Source organism: Lepidochelys olivacea (assembly GCF_965140295.1).
Source record: "Lepidochelys olivacea isolate rLepOli2 genome assembly, chromosome: 10".
In the NCBI taxonomy this organism is placed as follows: domain Eukaryota; kingdom Metazoa; phylum Chordata; order Testudines; family Cheloniidae; genus Lepidochelys; species Lepidochelys olivacea.
In genome coordinates this window covers 53,305,173-53,326,633 of record NC_140420.1, presented here as the reverse complement: position 1 = coordinate 53,326,633, position 21,461 = coordinate 53,305,173, and the positions used below count along the sequence as shown (strand labels likewise).

General features: G+C 42.7%; 1 long non-coding RNA gene across 1 annotated transcript in view; it reads right to left on the bottom strand.

Moving 5' to 3' along the window:
* Positions 1-9,748, bottom strand: part of LOC311527741 — a 94,383-nt gene extending 84,635 nt beyond the window's left edge. Inside the window, exon 1 of the long non-coding RNA XR_014713432.1 lies at positions 9,674-9,748. This is a non-coding gene — a long non-coding RNA (uncharacterized lncRNA). The remainder of the gene's footprint in view (positions 1-9,673) is intronic.
* Positions 9,749-21,461: the final 11,713 nt, after the last annotated feature.

Sequence of the window (21,461 nt, the reverse complement as noted above, 5' to 3'; positions counted from 1 at the left end):
TTTTGAGATCCAGTTGAGATTTTTTGAACTAGAAATACAGATTTTAAAAAGGAATTTTTAGGAAGTCCAGAAGGCAGCTTTGAAACTGAAAGCAGCTTGGTTTCTCTCTGCTTTGTGGCCAAGCAGAGACAAAAGGGGATTATCTTGTGAATTGCAGGTTTTCTTGCCTGGAGGCAGGGTACTTAACTCCTGCAGGGAAATTCACAGTCTTCCAACCCAGAGGTTTTTTTTTTTTTCTTTTCTTCCTAAAAGTAAATAGGGGGTGTGTGCTCTACCCATTTGCCTGGAGACAAAAGTGGCAGGGTTTTTTTTTAGGATTTTGATTTTTTTTTGTTTTACAAGGAGCACAGGTTTGAAAAGAAATTTTTTTTTTCTTTGGGCTGGGTAAGCAGTTTTCCAAGTAGTTGGAGGTTTTTTGCTTTAATTTGGGCCCAGAGCAGAGACAAGGGAATTGTCTTTTTCTGTAGGCTGACAATCACTATCAGAGAATAGGTATTCTATTCCAGCACAGCAAAATTTTACAGCCAAGTTTTGTTTGTTTATTTCTAAACCTCGGGTGTAAAGTTAGTTAAAAACAGAGAGGTTAGAATGGCCAAATCCTCAGCTCGACTACAGCTGGAATTAGCCAAATTTCAGGCTGAGGAAAAACAAAGGGAACATGAAAGACAGATAGAACTCATGCGGCTGAAGGAGGAGGAGAAGGAAAAAGAGAGGAAGCATGTGGAGGAGATGGAGAGGATAAAGGCCCAGCAGAATATACCAACAAACCCTAGCAATCCTTCTCCAGGTACCACTTCCCATCCCAGAAAGTTCCCCACCTACAAGGCAGGTGATGATACTGAGGCCTTCTTAGAAAACTTCGAAAGGGCCTGCCTTGGGTACAACATCTCTACTGACCAATACATGGTAGAGCTGAGGCCGCAGCTCAGTGGACCCTTAGCTGAGGTGGCAGCTGAAATGCCTAAAGAACACATGAACAAGTATGAACCGTTTAAATCCAAGGCGAGAGTCAGAATGGGGATAACACCCGAGCAGTCTCGTCGGAGGTTCAGAGCCCTAAGGTGGAAACCAGACATGTCATTTACCCGACATGCCTACCACATTGTAAAACATTGGGATGCCTGGATATCAGGAGCAAGTGTTGAATCTCCAGTAAATTTGCCCTTCCTAATGCAAATGGAACAATTCTTAGAGGGTGTTCCTGAGGAAATAGAAAGATACATCCTAGATGGGAAACCCAAAACTGTAATTGAGGCAGGAGAGATTGGAGCCAGATGGGTGGAGGTGGCAGAGAAGAAGAAAACTGGTCGCAGTTGGAGCGGAGACCAGAAGGGACCACCCCAGACCACACCCTATTACCGGGGGCCGCCCAAAGCCCCACCTACCTCCCAAAGAACCCTCCAGACCCCTTATCGTCCCACCACCCCGTTCTCCAGCAACCCTCCTCGCCCCAGTGACCCGTCAGCTGGACGATGTTTTAAGTGTAACGAGCTGGGGCATGTAAAGGCCAACTGCCCCAAGAACCCCAACAGATTACAGTTCATTGCACCGGAATCACACCAGAGGTCCACAGGCCCAGATACCTCCCAGATACCCTTGGAGCGGAGGGAAACTGTGAGTGTGGGTGGGAAGAAGGTCACCGCGTGGAGGGACACCGGAGCACAAGTGTCAGCTATCCATGCTTCCTTAGTGGACCCCAATTTAATCAACCCAGAGATCCAAGTGACGATTCAACCCTTCAAGTCCAACTCTTTCAATTTGCCTACAGCCAAGTTGCCTGTCCAGTACAAGGGCTGGTCAGGAATGTGGACTTTTGCAGTCTATGATGATTATCCCATCCCCATGCTGTTGGGGGAAGACTTGGCCAATCATGTGAAGCAGGCCAAGAGGGTGGGAATGGTCACCCGCAACCAGGCTAAACAAGCCGTGAGGCCTAGCTCTGTTCCGGAAACTTCTATCAGGACCCAGTCAGAGGTGATGGACCTGGACCCCAGGCCAATGTCTGCAACAGCAGTAGTGGATCCAGTCCCAGAGACCCAGACGGAACCAGTCCCAGAACCGGAACCAGCCAAACAACCAACACCAGACCCCGTGTCAGCACTGAATCCAGTACTTGCAACCTCAACACCAGAGGGCCCCACCGAACCTGAACTGGCAGCAGCCGATAACCCTACACAAGAGGCTCAGCCGGAGCCTGAATCCCAACATAGTGCACCAGCGGAGAGCGGTTCACCGTCAACAGAAACAGCTCCATCCCCTATATCGCTTCCAGAGGGACCAAGCCTAGGTCCACAATCCCATGAGGAACTGATGTCTCCAGCATCAAGGGAACAGTTCCAGACCGAACAGGAAGCAGATGAAAGCCTCCAGAGAGCTTGGACGGCGGCACGGAGCAACCCACCGCCTCTCAGCTCTTCTAATCGATCCAGGTTTGTTGTAGAAAGAGGACTTTTATACAAGGAAACTCTTTCTGGGGGACACCAGGAAGGCTGGCATCCTCAGAGACAGTTGGTAGTTCCAACTAAATACCAGGCCAAGCTCTTGAGCTTAGCCCATGATCACCCTAGTGGCCATGCTGGGGTGAACAGGACCAAAGACCGTTTGGGGGGGTCATTCCACTGGGAGGGAATGGGCAAGGATGTTTCTACCTATGTCCAGTCTTGTGAGGTGTGCCAAAGAGTGGGAAAACCCCAAGACCAGGTCAAAGCTCCTCTCCAGCCACTCCCCATCATTAAAGTTCCATTTCAGCGAGTAGCTGTGGATATTCTGGGTCCTTTTCCGAAAAAGACACCCAGAGGAAAGCAGTACATACTGACTTTCATGGATTTTGCCACCCGATGGCCGGAAGCAGTAGCTCTAAGCAACACCAGGGCTAAAAGTGTGTGCCAGGCACTAGCAGACATTTTTGTCAGGGTAGGTTGGCCCTCCGACATCCTCACAGATGCAGGGACTAATTTCCTGGCAGGAACTATGAAAAACCTTTGGGAAGCTCATGGGGTAAATCACTTGGTTGCCACTCCTTACCATCATCAAACAAATGGCATGGTGGAGAAGTTTAATGGAACTTTGGGGGCCATGATACGTAAATTCGTAAATGAGCACTCCAATGATTGGGACCTAGTATTGCAGCAGTTGCTCTTTGCCTACAGAGCTGTACCACATCCCAGTTTAGGGTTTTCCCCATTTGAACTTGTATATGGCCGTGAGGTTAAGGGGCCATTGCAGTTGGTGAAGCAGCAATGGGAGGGATTTACACCTTCTCCAGGAACTAACATTCTGGACTTTGTAACCAACCTACAAAACACCCTCCGAACCTCTTTAGCCCTTGCTAGAGAAAACTTACAGGATGCTCAAAAAGAGCAAAAAGCCTGGTATGATAAACATGCCAGAGAGCGTTCCTTCAAAGTAGGAGACCAGGTCATGGTCTTAAAGGCGCTCCAGGCCCATAAAATGGAAGCATCGTGGGAAGGGCCATTCGTGGTCCAGGAGCGCCTGGGAGCTGTTAATTATCTCATAGCATTCCCCACCTCCAACCGAAAGCCTAAGGTGTATCATATTAATTCTCTAAAGCCCTTTTATTCCAGAGAATTAAAGGTTTGTCAGTTTACAGCCCAGGGAGGAGACGACGCTGAGTGGCCTGAAGGTGTCTACTACGAAGGGAAATGTGCTGGTGGTGTGGAAGAGGTGAACCTCTCCATGACCCTTGGGCGTATGCAGCGACAGCAGATCCAGGAGCTGTGCACTAGCTACGCGCCAACGTTCTCAGCCACCCCAGGACTGACTGAACGGGCATACCACTCCATTAACACAGGTAATGCTCACCCAATTAGGGTCCACCCTTACCGGGTGTCTCCTCAAGCTAAAACTGCTATAGAACGGGAGATCCAGGATATGTTACAGATGGGTGTAATCCGCCCCTCTGAAAGTGCATGGGCATCTCCAGTGGTTCTAGTTCCCAAACCAGATGGGGAAATACGTTTTTGCGTGGACTACCGTAAGCTAAATGCTGTAACTCGCCCAGACAACTATCCCATGCCACGCACAGATGAACTATTAGAGAAACTGGGAAGGGCCCAGTTCATCTCTACCTTGGACTTAACCAAGGGGTACTGGCAGGTACCGCTAGATGAATCTGCCAAGGAAAGGTCAGCCTTCATCACACATCTCGGGCTGTATGAATTTAATGTACTCCCTTTCGGGCTGCGAAATGCACCCGCCACTTTCCAAAGACTTGTAGATGGTCTCCTAGCGGGATTAGGAGAATATGCAGTCGCCTACCTTGACGATGTGGCCATATTTTCGGATTCCTGGGCAGACCACCTGGAACATCTACAAAAAGTCCTTGAGCGCATAAAGGAGGCAGGACTAACTGTTAAGGCTAAGAAGTGTCAAATAGGCCTAAACAGAGTGACTTACCTTGGACACCAGGTGGGTCAAGGAACTATCAGCCCCCTACAGGCCAAAGTGGATGCTATCCAAAAGTGGCCTGTCCCAAAGTCAAAGAAACAGGTTCAATCCTTCTTAGGCTTGGCCGGTTATTACAGACGATTTGTACCGCACTACAGCCAAATCGCTGCCCCACTGACAGACCTAACCAAAAAGAAACAGCCAAATGCTGTTCAGTGGACCGGAAAGTGTCAGAAGGCCTTTAACAAGCTTAAAGCGACACTCATGTCTGACCCTGTACTAAGGGCCCCAGACTTTGACAAACCGTTCCTAGTAACCACAGATGCATCCGAGCGTGGTGTGGGAGCAGTTTTAATGCAGAAAGGACCTGATCAAGAATTCCACCCTGTAGTGTTTCTCAGCAAAAAACTGTCTGAGAGGGAAAGCAACTGGTCAGTCACTGAAAAAGAATGTTATGCCATTGTCTACGCTCTGGAAAAGCTACGCCCATATGTTTGGGGACGGCGTTTCCACCTGCAAACCGACCATGCTGCACTAAAGTGGCTTCACACCGTCAAAGAAACTAACAGAAAACTTCTTCGGTGGAGTTTAGCTCTCCAAGATTTTGATTTCGACATCCAACACATCTCAGGAGCTTCTAACAAAGTGGCTGATGCACTCTCCCGTGAAAGTTTCCCAGAATCAACTGGTTAAAATCGTCCTTGAGATGTGGAAAATATTGTTAGTCTTTATGTACTTGGTAGTATATTTAGAGATGCATGTGTCTTATTAACTCTGTTTTCCTAGAGCTCCAGGAAGAAATCCCAGCCAGTGTTTCACCCTAGCTGAGATTTGGGGGGCGTGTCATAAATATAAAGGGAAGGGTAAACCCCTTTGAAATCCCTCCTGGCCAGGGGAAAGCTCCTCTCACCTGTAAAGGGTTAAGAAGCTAAAGGTAACCTCGCTGGCACCTGACCAAAATGACCAATGAGGAGACAAGATACTTTCAAAAGCTGGGAGGAGGGAGAGAAACAAAGGGTTTGTGTGTCTGTCTGTAGTCGTTTTGGCCGGGGACAGAACAGGAATGGAGTCTTAGAACTTTTAGTAAGTAATCTAGCTAGGTATGTGTTAGATTATGATTTCTTTAAATGGCTGAGAAAAGAATTGTGCTGAATAGAATAACTATTTCTGTCTGTGTATCTTTTTTGTAACAAGGTTTTGCCTAGAGGGGTTCTCTATGTTTTTGAATCTAATTACCCTGTAAGATATCTACCATCCTGATTTTACAGGGGGGATTTCTTTATTTCTATTTACTTCTATTTTTTATTAAAAGTCTTCTTGTAAAACACTGAATGCTTTTTCATTGTTCTCAGATCCAAGGGTTTGGGTCTGTGGTCACCTATGCAAATTGGTGAGGCTTTTTATCCAACATTTCCCAGAAAAGGGGGGGTGCAAGTGTTGGGAGGATTGTTCATTGTTCTTAAGATCCAAGGGTCTGGGTCTGTAGTCACCTAGGCAAATTGGTGAGGCTTTTTACCAAACCTTGTCCAGGAAGTGGGGTGCAAGGTTTTGGGAAGTATTTTGGGGGGGAAGGACGCGTCCAAACAGCTCTTCCCCAGTAACCAGTATTAGTTTGGTGGTGGTAGCGGCCTGTCCAAGGGGTAATATTTTGTACCTTGGGGAAGTTTTGACCTAAGCTGGTAAAGATAAGCTTAGGAGGTTTTTCATGCAGGTCCCCACATCTGTACCCTAGAGTTCAGAGTGGGGGAGGAACCTTGACAATGATAATAAATTAATATATTAACCTATCGAAGGACGAAACCTCAACATTACAGGATGAGGAAATACAAATAAGAAAGAGGGGAGAGACCCTTACTGAATATGCATTAGCCATAGTGGTGTCAGTGTAACATATTATAAAGTTGTATCCCAGCCTGTGGGCGGTAGAAGAGAGAGATGTAGCCCTTGGGAGGTGCCAGAATGATGGCCGCTAATGATGATGAGGAAGGTGATGGTGAAGAGGAAGATAATGGCTAACATTTCATGTTCTGCAAGGGATGGTGAGAGTATGGATGTTTAGATGTACATTCTGTATTATTTCTATTTACCTTATTGAGTTGGAGTGTTTGTGACTTTGCTAAATGTATTAATACATTATTGTAAATATAGACGAGTTCCTGTATTATGAGTTTTGCAACCATGCACATCAGGGTTCCCAACTATATAGTAATTTTAAAAATACTGGACCTGATCTTGGGACAAGAACCTATCAATGCTCAAAAGTGATAACTGGGAATTCTTAAGTAATCAATATAATCAATACATAATCTATAGGTCAGGCTACACCATTAAGTATAAATAGCCCCATATGATGCAGTATTACTGTAAATTGTGCTCTTTTAGACAACTACTGCAGAACACAGTAATGTGTATACACACAGAGACACACACAAACACACAGATATGTATATCTAGACACACTATTACTGATGCAGGATAGATAATCACTTCTGAAGTCTTCTGCTCCTCAAGCTCAAGGGAGGTGGATTTGGGGGCTTTGGGAATACAGTATTACGAACCAGCAAGTAAGGCAGAGAGAAACGTAGGTAATGACGTGTGCATAGTTTCAACATTTAGTAAAGTTCAAAGAAAAAGATATAACTTGCAGCAGAAAATTCACATAGTAGCTACCAAGCAAGATATGATACCCACAAGCAAGTCTGCATTGTCCAATGGTTAGAGCAAAAGACTGGAAACATGGGATTCTAACTGCATCTGATTTCTATCTTGCTCTGTGATCTTAAAGGGATCATAACTTCCTGCATGGCAGCCAACTCACTTGAGAAAGAGCAAAAGGCAGCAGCTCCCAGAAAATTCAAACACTGGGTCTGTCAAAGAGCTTTGTGTGATTGTTTTGATTCTTTCCTAAAGAGTTCTGAAGTCTGGAGATGAACTTCTCGGACTATATCAAAAATTAGAGATCAGAGTATTAATCCTTTTAAGTGAGATTTTAAATGATAATGGATGCAGTGAATCAAATAAGTAACATAGAATAGGACAGCTACAGGTATTAACAAATGTGCAGATAGTGAAATAAATCCCAGTATAGACTGCAGATTAATTGATCTATAACCTCATTATTAGGCAGAATACTTTAAAAGGACATATTTTTGCTATTAAAATATGAAAGCTATTGCAAAGACTTTTCAGCAAAATCAAATTGTTACAGGTTTGCATGATGAAATCAGAGTTATGTCCTAATACGGAAATACATGCTCATTTCTGGGTGATGCCAGTATTTTTCTAAATACTATAGTGATAGAGGCCATTTAAGAACTGATACAGGCAGGATTTGTGCCTATATTTCACCACAGCTGAATGCTATTTTCTTCTCCATGACATAAAACCATTCCTAGAGGCACCACATTCTAGAAAATCAGGTGATGTAGAATGCTTCAGCTCAGAAATCAGCAGACAAACAAGTGAAAGAAACAGAAACTGAATTCTGAGTCAAGAACTGGTCCACATAACCAGCCTTTCTGTAGAAAGGAAGTCAATACCTACTAGCAGACAAAAATAAATTTGTTCCTCATTTTGTTATCTATAGAACTCCTCATGTAAGACATATAGACATTAAAATATGTGCTTCCCTTAATTCTTCTTATTAGTGGTTATTCTTGTCCCTAGCAGTCATCATATTTATGGAACGTAAAATTCATACTATTCAGGTTATCGGATGACCAATTAAAAACCTTTATCAGACTAATTTGAAAATATGTTCTTTCCATTTTTTATAAAGATTGGCCAAACTCTGTCTGTGCCCTTGTAGTCCCATTGAAGTCAACTGTTCTCTTGATGTGATAAAGACCTGATCCCGTTAAGTGCTGCATACCTATAATTCTCATTCCTCAGTCAGAGCTGCAAATACTCACCAACTCACTGGATCAGGCCTTAGGTCTTCTATTAACTGCTATTTCTCAGGAAATTCACGAGAGGACTTTGGGGATTTTACAAATGTGAAATTGTATGATATATGTGTGATATATGACTATTTTATACAGCAAGCGAGTTTCAATAGCAGGTATTTCACTGGCCAGTTACCATGATGTGTACGGTGAGAACTAAAAAACAACAAACAACAACTAAAACAAAACAGGACAAAAAACCACCTATGAAGCAATAAAATGTAAAAGGGAAAGGCAGAGGACTAAAATGTGAGGCTACTCTGAACAATTCCAGAAAATCCCATCATTCCTCCCTAAAAACTAAATAAATAAAATCACTGTGACCTTTTCATGGATCATGTGCTTTTTGTACTTGCCAACACAAATGTATACTGTATTTAGTAACTCACTGAAAGATTTACATCTATTACATTGTCACAGAATACAAATGAGATATTTTAAGTAGCATGTTCTGATTATGTTATAAGACAAATTGCCACATCTGTTTGAATTCCTGTTTTAGCATATTCATCCTTCAATCCCTCCCCTCTTTGAGACTTTCCCCCTCCTTATCTCTATACAATTACTAGCTGGAAGTTTGTGTATGTTTTTCCAACTTAATTCAGAAGGATATAAACCTGGTAGTTTTGTAACTTGCCATCTATTCGATTAAATTGAGATATTGTTCCTCTAACATGGCAGAATAGTGCAGTGGCAGTCTTCTCAGATAACGTCAGTTTAATCAATCATTTTTAAATACCGGCCGGCGCGAAGCACAGAAGTACTCAGATCTGGTATATAGAAGACTGTCAGGGTTCCTTCCCCACTCTGAACTCTAGGATACAGATGTGGGGACCCGCATGAAAGATCCCCTAAGGTTATTCTTACCAGCTTAGGTTAAAAACTTCCCCAAGGTACAAACTTTGCCTTGTCCTTGAACAGTATGCTGCCACCACCGAGCATTTTAAACAAAAAACAGGGAAAGAGCCCACTTGGCGACGTCTTCTCCCCAAAATAGCCCCCCAAACCTTACACACCCCCTTTCCCGGGGAATATCTTAATCAGTTGATTACAAAATCATCAAAGACCCAAACCCCTGGATCTTGGAACAATGGAAAAATCAGTCAGGTTCTTAAAAGAACGATTTTATTAAAAAAAAAGAAAAAAAAGGAAAAATCATCTCTGTAAAATCAGGATGGAAAATACTTTACAGGGTATTCAGATTCAAAACACAGAGGATCCCCCTCTGGGCAAAACCTTAAAGTTACAGAAAACAGGAATAAACCTCCCTCTTGACATGGGGAAAATGCACATAAAATGAAAGATAAACTAATCCGCCTTACCTGGCTTACCTATACTGGTTGCAATATTGGAGACTGGGATTAGGATGGGTTGGAGAAGATGGATTTCTGTCTGGCCTCTCTGAGCCCCAAGAGAGAACAACCACTTAAACAAAGAGTACAAACGAAAGCCTTCCACCCACCAAGATTTGAAAGTATCTTGTCCCCTTATTGGTCCTTTGGGTCAGGTGCCAGCCAGATTAGCTGAGCTTCTTAACCCTTTACAGGTAACAGGATGTTGCCTCTGGCCGGGAGGGATTCTATAGCACTGTATTCAGAAAGCTGGTTACCCTTCCCTTTATATTTATGACAAAGACGCTTTAAATGCTTGAGGTATAATTCATCACACATCTTAACCACGGTACCACCAGTATTAATTTTGCCCTCACACTTCAAGTAATATTAGTATATCACATTATATGCACACACTGACAATACTTTTGTATCATTCAGGTTGCGGAACACTTACCCCCTGCATCTCCCCCCCCCCCCCCCCAAAAAAAAAGTGTGGAAGGGGAACAGGTAGTTTCATTTCTTTGCAATCGAACAGTAAAGGCAAAGAAGCTTTACATTCTTCATTTAATACTTTACTTCCTAACATGTGGAATTCATTAAAAAGAAATTAATCAAGCACTTAATAGCCATCAGTTATTCCAAAAGCATGGCACAAGAAGTACTGCACCTACGTACCCAATTCTTTCAATGTTGTACCAAAATCTGTAGACAACTACTGATCATATAATGATGTGATATGTCCTTTAATGTATGGTCAGCTGTCTTTTTGTTAATATCAAGTGGAAAAGAACATTCAGCTTTTCAATAGTATATTTATTGAATATTATATTGTAATACAGTGCACAGTAAAGGAACACACTGTATGATTCACCCAGAAGTCCTATAATCCTATCACGGTTGGTTGCCAACCTATTATTGTGCATCAGAGGCTAAAAATGGCATAGCATTGTTATAAGAGGCTGACCTTTTGAACCTGACCACCTGATGCCAGGAGCAACCCTCCACTGGATGGATGTTATGAGCATCAGGTTCTTAACAGTTCCTACTTTCTTTACCAAGTGCTCATGTCAGACTCACAGTGCAGCTGAATGGAAAACAGACAGCTTGAATGTCACAGCAGCTCAGCATAAGAGATCGACAACGGTCAGCCTGCAGTTTCTTTTGGCCATGATGAACTGAGGCCTAGGAAAGTAAAACCCTATGCAATCAGAAAATCCATATAATCTATGAATTCAAGGTTTTCCTGAAGACCTCCCTCCAGAGAAAGACAGAATCTCAGTTTTCACTAAAAAGAACAAGTTACAGCCATTCCCACTGAGAAGATGGCAAACATTTCTTTTTGCATCTGCAACAGAACAGACTTTAAAACAGTATTACACAGAGAAGTGCCTTGACCTCCCATTCTTTGCTTTAGCATGTCAACTTTGAAGCCTATACATAAACCACTTCAAGGCCAAAATTGTTAACCACTTCACATCTAGCCACCATCATCAATCTAATCTGCTTGTCTAGAGCAGTGGCTCTCAACCTTTCCAGACTACTGTACCCTTTGCAGGAGTTTGATTTGTCTTGTGTACCCCCCAAGTTTCATCTCACCTAAAAACTAATTGCGAATAAAATCAGACATAAAAATACAAAAAAGTGTCCCATCACACTAGTACTGAAAAATGGCTTACTTTCTCATTTTCCATATAATTATAAAATAAATCAATTGGACTATAAATATTGTACTTACATTTCAATGTCTGTATGAAATTTTAGTTTGTACTGACTTTGCTCGTGCTTTTATGTAGCCTGTTGTAAAACTAGGCAAATATCTAGATGAGTTGATGTACCCCTCGAAGACCTCTGCATATCCCCAGAGATATGCATACCTCTGGTTGAGAGCCACTGGTCTAAGGCAGCTGAGTGAACCTGTTATTTCATTCATTAGAAAGTATATTGTGTAGGAAATTTATTTTTGTCCTTGCTTTGGAATTGCAACTTAATGTCTGCTTGTTTCTTTGCTCTTGTCCATTTCCATTCTTCACCTAGCCCCTTTGCTCCATCTAAGTGGCACGATAACTCTTCTTCCTAAACATTACAATATGTTTCCACAACGCCTATTTACTCCACTTACCATGGTGAGGAAGACTCTACAACACATTACATTTTTAAATAAGTAAAAAAAACCACTTTCCAATCTCCACACCTGGATCAGCTTGCTTTTGTTGCATCCCACGTAACATCCCATTATCAAAACTTTTCTGTCAAAATTGTTTTGGCAGATAACTGTTTTTGACCAAATTTGTTTGATAGAAGCATCTTGTTTCCAAGGAAAGTTTCAATTTGTCATGAAAAAACTGAATGCCCCACAACAAATATTTTGATTTGGAAATGCCACTGCATCGCCTCATGGGGGTTGTAGTTTGGTTTCCTCATGTTCCCATTCTCTTCTATGGGTCAGATCCCCCAGTTGGACTGGTTATCCCATGATACACTGCTTCCTCCCACCAAGATGAGAGACCATAGTGCATCTTGGGAGATGCAGACTGACCAGGAATCCCAGCATGTAGAAGACTAGGGGAATATGAAGTGCCTCAAGTACAGTTCCTAGGAGGCACTGCGGCAGCATTTCCAGATTGAACTATTTTGGCTCTCAGCTGAAATAGTACAGTTTACAGCCAAAATACTTCAATGTTTTGCCAAAAAGTTGAAAAATTTTCTGGAAGAAAAAAAATTCTATCAGTTCTCATCCCATGTTCATTGTCAGTTTAGCTTGTAAACTCCTTACAACAGTGACCTTGTTCTTTATTTGCTTGTATGGTGTTCTCAGCACACTGGGCAATGAATAACAAACAAACTGAAGCTGCAGCTTTAGAAGATGCAAACATGCAAGCAGTCTGTCAGTTTGGATACTGAACCTTCCCTGCTAGCTGCCATCTTATGGATGAGAAGAAAATTAAGATTCCTAGTCTTTTTACTGCAACTTAAAAAAAAAAATGAAACCCTAATTTGAATATTTTCATCGCAGTTAAGTGGTATATATTTGGTATATATTTCGTGGCATATGCCCTGACTGTGCACCTTCTGCTCAGAGGTGAATTTCACCCTACATGTGTATTTGGTATTACTATTTATAATGACCTTCAGGATTTTGGTGGTTTTGTTCACTTTCGGATGCCTACACAGCAATTAACACCCATAAGTGGCCTTTGTCAGTTGACTTGGGCTTGTGGGGTTTGGGCTACGGGGATGTTTAATTGCAGTGTAGGCATTTGGGCTTGGGCTGGAGCCCAGGGTCTAGAACCCCACATCAGGGGAGGTCTCAGAGCCTGAACATCTACACAGCAATGTTTAGACCCACAGTCTGAGCCCCATGATCCCGAGTCAGCTGACCCAGACCAGGGCAGCCGTGCTGCAGGTCTCTCATTCCAGTGTAACTGTACCATCAGTGTGTCTGCTTTTTTCTTATTCAAGCACACTCCAAAGAGCAGCAAAGAGAATACCACTGGTTTTCTGTACAGTGCTTCTCTTTTATATTAATCAAGTAAAACTAATTAATTATATATATAGCTGGATTGTGTGATGTTACTCTTTCAGGGCTGGCAGATCTATTATGAAGACATACAGGAATGTTTATAAAAGTAGATTTAGCTTTATATGAAAATCAAAACCTTACCTGGTAACTTTGTGAACGGTTTATTTTAATGTTACATATATATATGCTACCCTCAAAAGTATTATTTGAAGCTGTTTACCAACTCAAATAATATCAAATAATATCAAATAATATCAAATAATAAAAGAATATCAGTGAAGAACTATAACTGATGTCTTTGGAACTATAGTTATAGAACTATAACTGATGTCTTTGGAGTTTGTGCTCTTTTACTTCCTTTCCTCATTGGTGCTTTTAAGTTCCTTTACTCAGTAATAATTACATGTATCATTTGTAATTAACTAACTACATTAACAATGCTTGTAACTAATAGCATTCCTAGGAATATTTACCATTTGGTGTTCCATTTTGAAAGCAATCAGTGTATGGGCCCTGATTCAGGGCTGCATTCTGAGCTCTTTATGCCACTCCTCTTGGAAGGCAGGAACCAAGAACTCTCCTAGTGCAGATGCATTTTCCTGGTGTAGGGCTACGGTAATAGTCACCGCCCCAGTCCAGTTTTACTGAGGAGGGAAGGGTATGTGACTGGAGTGCTCTGCATTTCAGATATCCTGGACTGCTAGTTGATCCACTGGGGACTGTTGCAGTTTGGGGTCAAGTTGTACAGCTGTATAACCTCCGCAGCTCAAGAGCCTGCAAGGTGCATAGCTCAGATTAAGCCATCTTGACCCTGCCCTCCTGAGCTGTACAACAGAGTTGAGATCATAGACTACTAGCACTTTTCCCCATAAAACCACAGTTTAGTACCTACTGAGCCAAAACCTGTTACATTTGACTGAGAAAAATTAAGCCTGCTGTGTTTAGTGGAAAAAAAACACAAAAGCTTTATTTGGATTGCCTAGAAAAGCTTAAACATGAATATTTCATTCAGAACGTTGTCTAAATTGACTTTCAAAAACATCGTGGCTTATGCATTGAGCAATTTTATCGCAAGGAGAATAAGACTACAAATGCAACTCTCCTTCTATTCATTCTGATCAATTGCACCAAAATCAAATATTTTTAAAAAAATATAAAACATGTAAATATAACCATTGTAATGGGTTGGAGGTTTTTTTAATTGTAAAGATGTAAATGAAAAGTAGAAGAGAACTCCCATAAATGATGCTTTCTGATGGATGAAATAAATTGATGCATTTTTTTCGCAGTACTTTTAGAATTAATACCCAATACTATCTAACCACTCTAATGAATGTATAATAAGATAATATCCAACGAGGGACGAGAGCTATTCACCCTAAAGCTTCTCTGTAGATTATTTTACTAAAGGTAGCATTGAGATACAACTACCTTGTGTATCAGAGCCATATGAAACTGAACAGGACAATAGAGGAGGAAATAGCATGCTAAAGTTACAAGCATCTTCCCTTCCTCTTGTCAGTGTTCAAGACAGTACCAGTTTGCACTGTACAGATACAAAACAAGTACAACTCCCATGAGACTCGGTAATGCCACTGGTATCTAATTTCTGGAGTGAATCTACATATGTGAATCTACAAATGAATTACTGGGCTAAGATTCCATTGAGTGACAGGGGTGTCACAGTCTTCTCCCCTTTGTCCCACCCAACCCCCCTCCCTGTATCTCCTAACACAAAAAGCCTGGATGATTTAACAGGGTACGCTTACTTGTGGCACCCTTAGACCAATGCAGTTGTATAGGCCCCACACTCTAACACACCTGTCTCTGCAGGGTGCCATCTACTCCCACAACCTTCACCTTAGATTTCGAAAGCTCCATTCCCTGGCTTCCTCATTCATGCAGGGGAATCACCAGAGACCGAAAAGCCATGCAGATAAGTAGGCTGTGGCAAATTCCCTCTGTGCATTAGGATGGTTGCAGGTAGGAAATAGAAGGCTTAGAGGAAATCAAGGGTTTGTAAGAGATAGGGTGAAACTAGTGATATGCAGCGAGAGCACATACTGGGTTTCTCTATATATGTGCTCATGCTTCTCCTAAGATCAAAGCCTCTAAGGCCATTCCCAATACTAACCTAACCTGCTTTCTAGCACTTTTCTCTGGGCACAACACAGCTATCTGAAATTCCTTAAAAACGTGACAAAATCCGTCTAGCAATCTCCTCCTATCAATTCATGATGCTTCATAACTATGTGTACAGAGGTAAGCCCTAACACCCTTTGCCTGAAGCTAGATTTGGATATTGAGCAAGATAAGTGTAAGTCACACCAGCACCATCTGTTGGCAGCTCAGAATGCTTGTACTGCATACACAATACAACTATATTAACCTAAAAGTTTCATACTGTGTCAGTCTGATGCATGCTCTAAGCAGGAAATACTTCGTAGCTGGGTAAAATATTATCCATAGACAGGGTTCAACGTTTTTGAAGTGCTTTAGTTTGGTTCAAATGACAGAATGAAAAATATTTCTGAATTGCTTTATACTTGTAAAATGCCTCGTACAAGAAAGCCATGTCAGTTCAGAAACTTTCGGAACCATGGTGATGAGTCAAGTATAGCTGATAGCTAATAACTGTGATGCGGTGACATGCAGTATTACCTTTACATGCAGTAAACAAGCGCTCACAAAAATTGCTGCTCTTGGTTTGTGATAACCATGCAGTTGGGGTGTGTCTGTGTGCTCACCAACAAGGAGTACAGGAATGACTGTTCAACTCATTTGCTTTAACATTTAAGGAAAAAAATATTTTAGCTTGGCCCATTCACAACTCCTGCTCTGAAGAGCTTCACACTTTGAGGTTTTCAGAATCTGGATCCAAATTTGGTGGCATTTGAGGCTAATCAAAACTGTAACCATTCGCTGGAAGTGTTTGGTTCCCCAAAAGTAAACTGGAGGTTTTTAACAAAGTAGAACAATAAGTGGGAGAAAGCAAGACCTTGTAGGAGGGCGGCATGGTTAAACACAATTCTGGAAGTTTGGGGAAAATGGTTTTAAAATACCTGACTCTTGGTCAAACCTCATGCATTCCAACAACCAAAAATTATACTTTATAAGTATTGGAAGAAACCCAGAACTAAGTTTACTTTGGAAGAGCTGATTTAAGAATATCAAGACAGGACAATCCCATGAGAGGCCAGGAAATCATCCACAAACTTCAAGTTACATGGCAAAGTTTTAACAACAAGCAACAAAACAACACTTCAGAATGCTTAATCTAAACAACCTATGTATTCCAGTTAATAAAGCTAATAAGCCAAGTTTTTTCCACCACAATCCCCAAATTTTCTTCAAATTGTAGGTCAGAGATTTTCCTCTGTTCGAGTTCTATCTCTTATGAGTCTGAGTGTAGCTGATCACGTCAGTAAGAGCCAGCTGTTTTTTAAAAAAGGCATTATACTTCCGCTACTCCTCACTATGCTCTTATTTTGGAGTCATTTTGTTAAGCAGGATGGCTACTGAAGCGTGTGTGCTGTGTTTCATTACTGTGAAATTTGAAACTGCTCTGTATTTTTTTAAAAAGTCAGTGTGAAGAGCAGGAGGCAGTTTGCCTCTGTTTCTTCTACTTGACACACGTGAGCTCAAATTTAAAAAGCTCAGCCTCCCTTCTGGAGCCTGTACTTTACATAAATAAATAGTTGTGCGTGCAGTTTATACCTTTCCGATATTTGTCCGAGCCCTGTATTTCAGATAGCTAGCTCAATAAATGCTAATTTGTGCCTGCAAAATGGCATTCACCAAAAGTGAGGCTCGGATTCCAACCAGGCTGGAAATCAAATACAGAATGTTTGTATATTGGCTCTAAATACATGGCTCTCGAGATATTTTATGCTGTTGTAACATTAAGGAGAGTATGAGTTCAACATGACCAGCAAGGTTTTTTGTTTTTTTTTAAAAGGTAACTAAATATATGGGCAAGTTTTATGTGCTCCTTTATTCCAGACATCAGGGGTCAGGAAAAACCAACAAATACTGGACCTAGAAGGGATGTGGATTTCCCCCAGGCAAGACAAACAGGTTTCATGGAAGTCCATGATTGGGAAAGGTTTGGGTCACTTCATGCGATTTTTGAAGTTGAAGATCCGTGGCATGCTCTCCTGCAATCATAGGAAGGTTGGGGAAGGGAGTTAACAGCAACAGCTCCCTGGCCTGGAGAGAGGGTTTCCAAAAGTAGGGAATCTCCTAACTCACTCTACCCAAAAAACAAACAAACAAACAAACAAAAACAACTTACTATGAACTTTAAAAAATACTTTCAAAAATTAATTACAGAGAAAGGCTGAAGAAGTCAACACTCCACCCTAGACTACAAGCAGTAAGAAAGAACTAAGATGATGGTGGTCCAGCAGCCCCCTTTATTCCCTCAGCGCAGAACATGAGATGAGCGGGTATGCATGTGCAGACCAGACACACTGCGAGGGAAAAATCTCTGGCCTTGGTGCATGGAGCACATGCACAACCTGAAGTGCACTACATATAGGGACAATGACTCAAAGCAGAACTAAAAGTTTGTTCTATTTTGTTTTTTTAAGTATATTACAATGCACAGTCCTTCAAGTTTTCCTGTATTTCATTTTGAAGCAGGATTGGACCCAAATACTTCATCAGCAGAGCCCTCAACTACAATTTTGGCCACGTACATTGGCTGGTAGCATGGTTCTACCTTCTTCCTTTTCCAAAGGAGTGAAGTCCAGAAGTCATAAATATAAAGGGAAGGGTAAACCCCTTTGAAATCCCTCCTGGCCAGGGGAAAGCTCCTCTCACCTGTAAAGGGTTAAGAAGCTAAAGGTAACCTCACTGGCACCTGACCAAAATGACCAATGAGGAGACAAGATACTTTCAAAAGCTGGGAGGAGGGAGAGAAACAAAGGGTTTGTGTGTCTGTCTGTAGTCGTCTTGGCCGGGGACAGAACAGGAATGGAGTCTTAGAACTTTTAGTAAGTAATCTAGCTAGGTATGTGTTAGATTATGATTTCTTTAAATGGCTGAGAAAAGAATTGTGCTGAATAGAATAATTATTTCTGTCTGTGTATCTTTTTTGTAACTTAAGGTTTTGCCTAGAGGGGTTCTCTATGTTTTTGAATCTAATTACCCTGTAAGATATCTACCATCCTGATTTTACAGGGGGGATTTCTTTATTTCTATTTACTTCTATTTTTTATTAAAAGTCTTTGTAAAACACTGAATGCTTTTTCATTGTTCTCAGATCCAAGGGTTTGGGTTTGTGGTCACCTATGCAAATTGGTGAGGCTTTTTATCCAACATTTCCCAGGAAAGGGGGGGGTGCAAGTGTTGGGAGGATTGTTCATTGTTCTTAAGATGCAAGGGTCTGGGTCTGTAGTCACCTAGGCAAATTGGTGAGGCTTTTTACCAAACCTTGTCCAGGAAGTGGGGTGCAAGGTTTTGGGAAGTATTTTGGGGGGAAGGACGCGTCCAAACAGCTCTTCCCCAGTAACCAGTATTAGTTTGGTGGTGGTAGCGGCCATTCCAAGGATAACGGGGGTAATATTTTGTACCTTGGGGAAGTTTTGACCTAAGCTGGTAAAGAAAAGCTTAGGAGGTTTTTCATGCAGGTCCCCACATCTGTACCCTAGAGTTCAGAGTGGGGGAGGAACCTTGACATGGTGGCACAGTGGTGGGATTAACCTGAAATCATTTTGAGATCCAGTTGAGATTTTTTGAACTAGAAATACAGATTTTAAAAAGGAATTTTTAGGAAGTCCAGAAGGCAGCTTTGAAACTGAAAGCAGCTTGGTTTCTCTCTGCTTTGTGGCCAAGCAGAGACAAAAGGGGATTATCTTGTGAATTGCAGATTTTCTTTGCCTGGAGGCAGGGTACTTAACTCCTGCAGGGAAATTCACAGTCTTCCAACCCAGAGGTTTTTTTTTTTTTCTTTTCTTCCTAAAAGTAAATAGGGGGTGTGTGCTCTACCCATTTGCCTGGAGACAAAAGTGGCAGGGTTTTTTTTAGGATTTTGATTTTTTTTTTTGTTTTACAAGGAGCACAGGTTTGAAAAGAAATTTTTTTCTTCTTTGGGCTGGGTAAGCAGGTTTCCAAGTAGTTGGAGGTTTTTTGCTTTAATTTGGGCCCAGAGCAGAGACAAGGGAATTGTCTTTTTCTGTAGGCTGACAATCACTATCAGAGAATAGGTATTCTATTCCAGCACAGCAAAATTTTACAGCCAAGTTTTGTTTGTTTATTTCTAAACCTCGGGTGTAAAGTTAGTTAAAAACAGAGAGGTTAGAATGGCCAAATCCTCAGCTCGACTACAGCTGGAATTAGCCAAATTTCAGGCTGAGGAAAAACAAAGGGAACATGAAAGACAGATAGAACTCATGCAGCTGAAGAAGGAACAAGAAAGGGAGGCAGAACAACACCAAGAGGCTGCCCACAAGAGGGAAATGGAGGCAAGGAAGCATGTGGAGGAGGAGAGGGAAAAAGAGAGGAAGCATGTGGAGGAGATGGAGAGGATAAAGGCCCAGCAGAATATACCAACAAACCCTAGCAATCCTTCTCCAGGTACCACTTCCCATCCCAGAAAGTTCCCCACCTACAAGGCAGGTGATGATACTGAGGCCTTCTTAGAAAACTTCGAAAGGGCCTGCCTTGGGTACAACATCTCTACTGACCAATACATGGTAGAGCTGAGGCCGCAGCTCAGTGGACCCTTAGCTGAGGTGGCAGCTGAAATGCCTAAAGAACACATGAACAAGTATGAACTGTTTAAATCCAAGGCGAGAGTCAGAATGGGGATAACACCCGAGCAGTCTCGTCGGAGGTTCAGAGCCCTAAGGTGGAAACCAGACATGTCATTTACCCGACATGCCTACCACATTGTAAAACATTGGGATGCCTGGATATCAGGAGCAAGTGTTGAATCTCCAGTAAATTTGCCCTTCCTAATGCAAATGGAACAATTCTTAGAGGGTGTTCCTGAGGAAATAGAAAGATACATCCTAGATGGGAAACCCAAAACTGTAATTGAGGCAGGAGAGATTGGAGCCAGATGGGTGGAGGTGGCAGAGAAGAAGAAAACTGGTCGCAGTTGGAGCGGAGACCAGAAGGGACCACCCCAGACCACACCCTATTTCCGGGGGCCGCCCAAAGCCCCACCTACCTCCCAAAGAACCCTCCAGACCCCTTATCGTCCCACCACCCCGTTCTCCAGCAACCCTCCTCGCCCCAGTGACCCGTCAGCTGGACGATGTTTTAAGTGTAACGAGCTGGGGCATGTAAAGGCCAACTGCCCCAAGAACCCCAACAGATTACAGTTCATTGCACCGGAATCACACCAGAGGTCCACAGGCCCAGATACCTCCCAGATACCCTTGGAGCGGAGGGAAACTGTGAGTGTGGGTGGGAAGAAGGTCACCGCGTGGAGGGACACCGGAGCACAAGTGTCAGCTATCCATGCTTCCTTAGTGGACCCCAATTTAATCAACCCAGAGATCCAAGTGACGATTCAACCCTTCAAGTCCAACTCTTTCAATTTGCCTACAGCCAAGTTGCCTGTCCAGTACAAGGGCTGGTCAGGAATGTGGACTTTTGCAGTCTATGATGATTATCCCATCCCCATGCTGTTGGGGGAAGACTTGGCCAATCATGTGAAGCAGGCCAAGAGGGTGGGAATGGTCACCCGCAACCAGGCTAAACAAGCCGTGAGGCCTAGCTCTGTTCCGGAAACTTCTATCAGGACCCAGTCAGAGGTGATGGACCTGGACCCCAGGCCAATGTCTGCAACAGCAGTAGTGGATCCAGTCCCAGAGACCCAGACGGAACCAGTCCCAGAACCGGAACCAGCCAAACAACCAACACCAGACCCCGTGTCAGCACTGAATCCAGTACTTGCAACCTCAACACCAGAGGGCCCCACCGAACCTGAACTGGCAGCAGCCGATAACCCTACACAAGAGGCTCAGCCGGAGCCTGAATCCCAACATAGTGCACCAGCGGAGAGCGGTTCACAGTCAACAGAAACAGCTCCATCCCCTATATCGCTTCCAGAGGGACCAAGCCTAGGTCCACAATCCCATGAGGAACTGATGTCTCCAGCATCAAGGGAACAGTTCCAGACCGAACAGGAAGCAGATGAAAGCCTCCAGAGAGCTTGGACGGCGGCACGGAGCAACCCACCGCCTCTCAGCTCTTCTAATCGATCCAGGTTTGTTGTAGAAAGAGGACTTTTATACAAGGAAA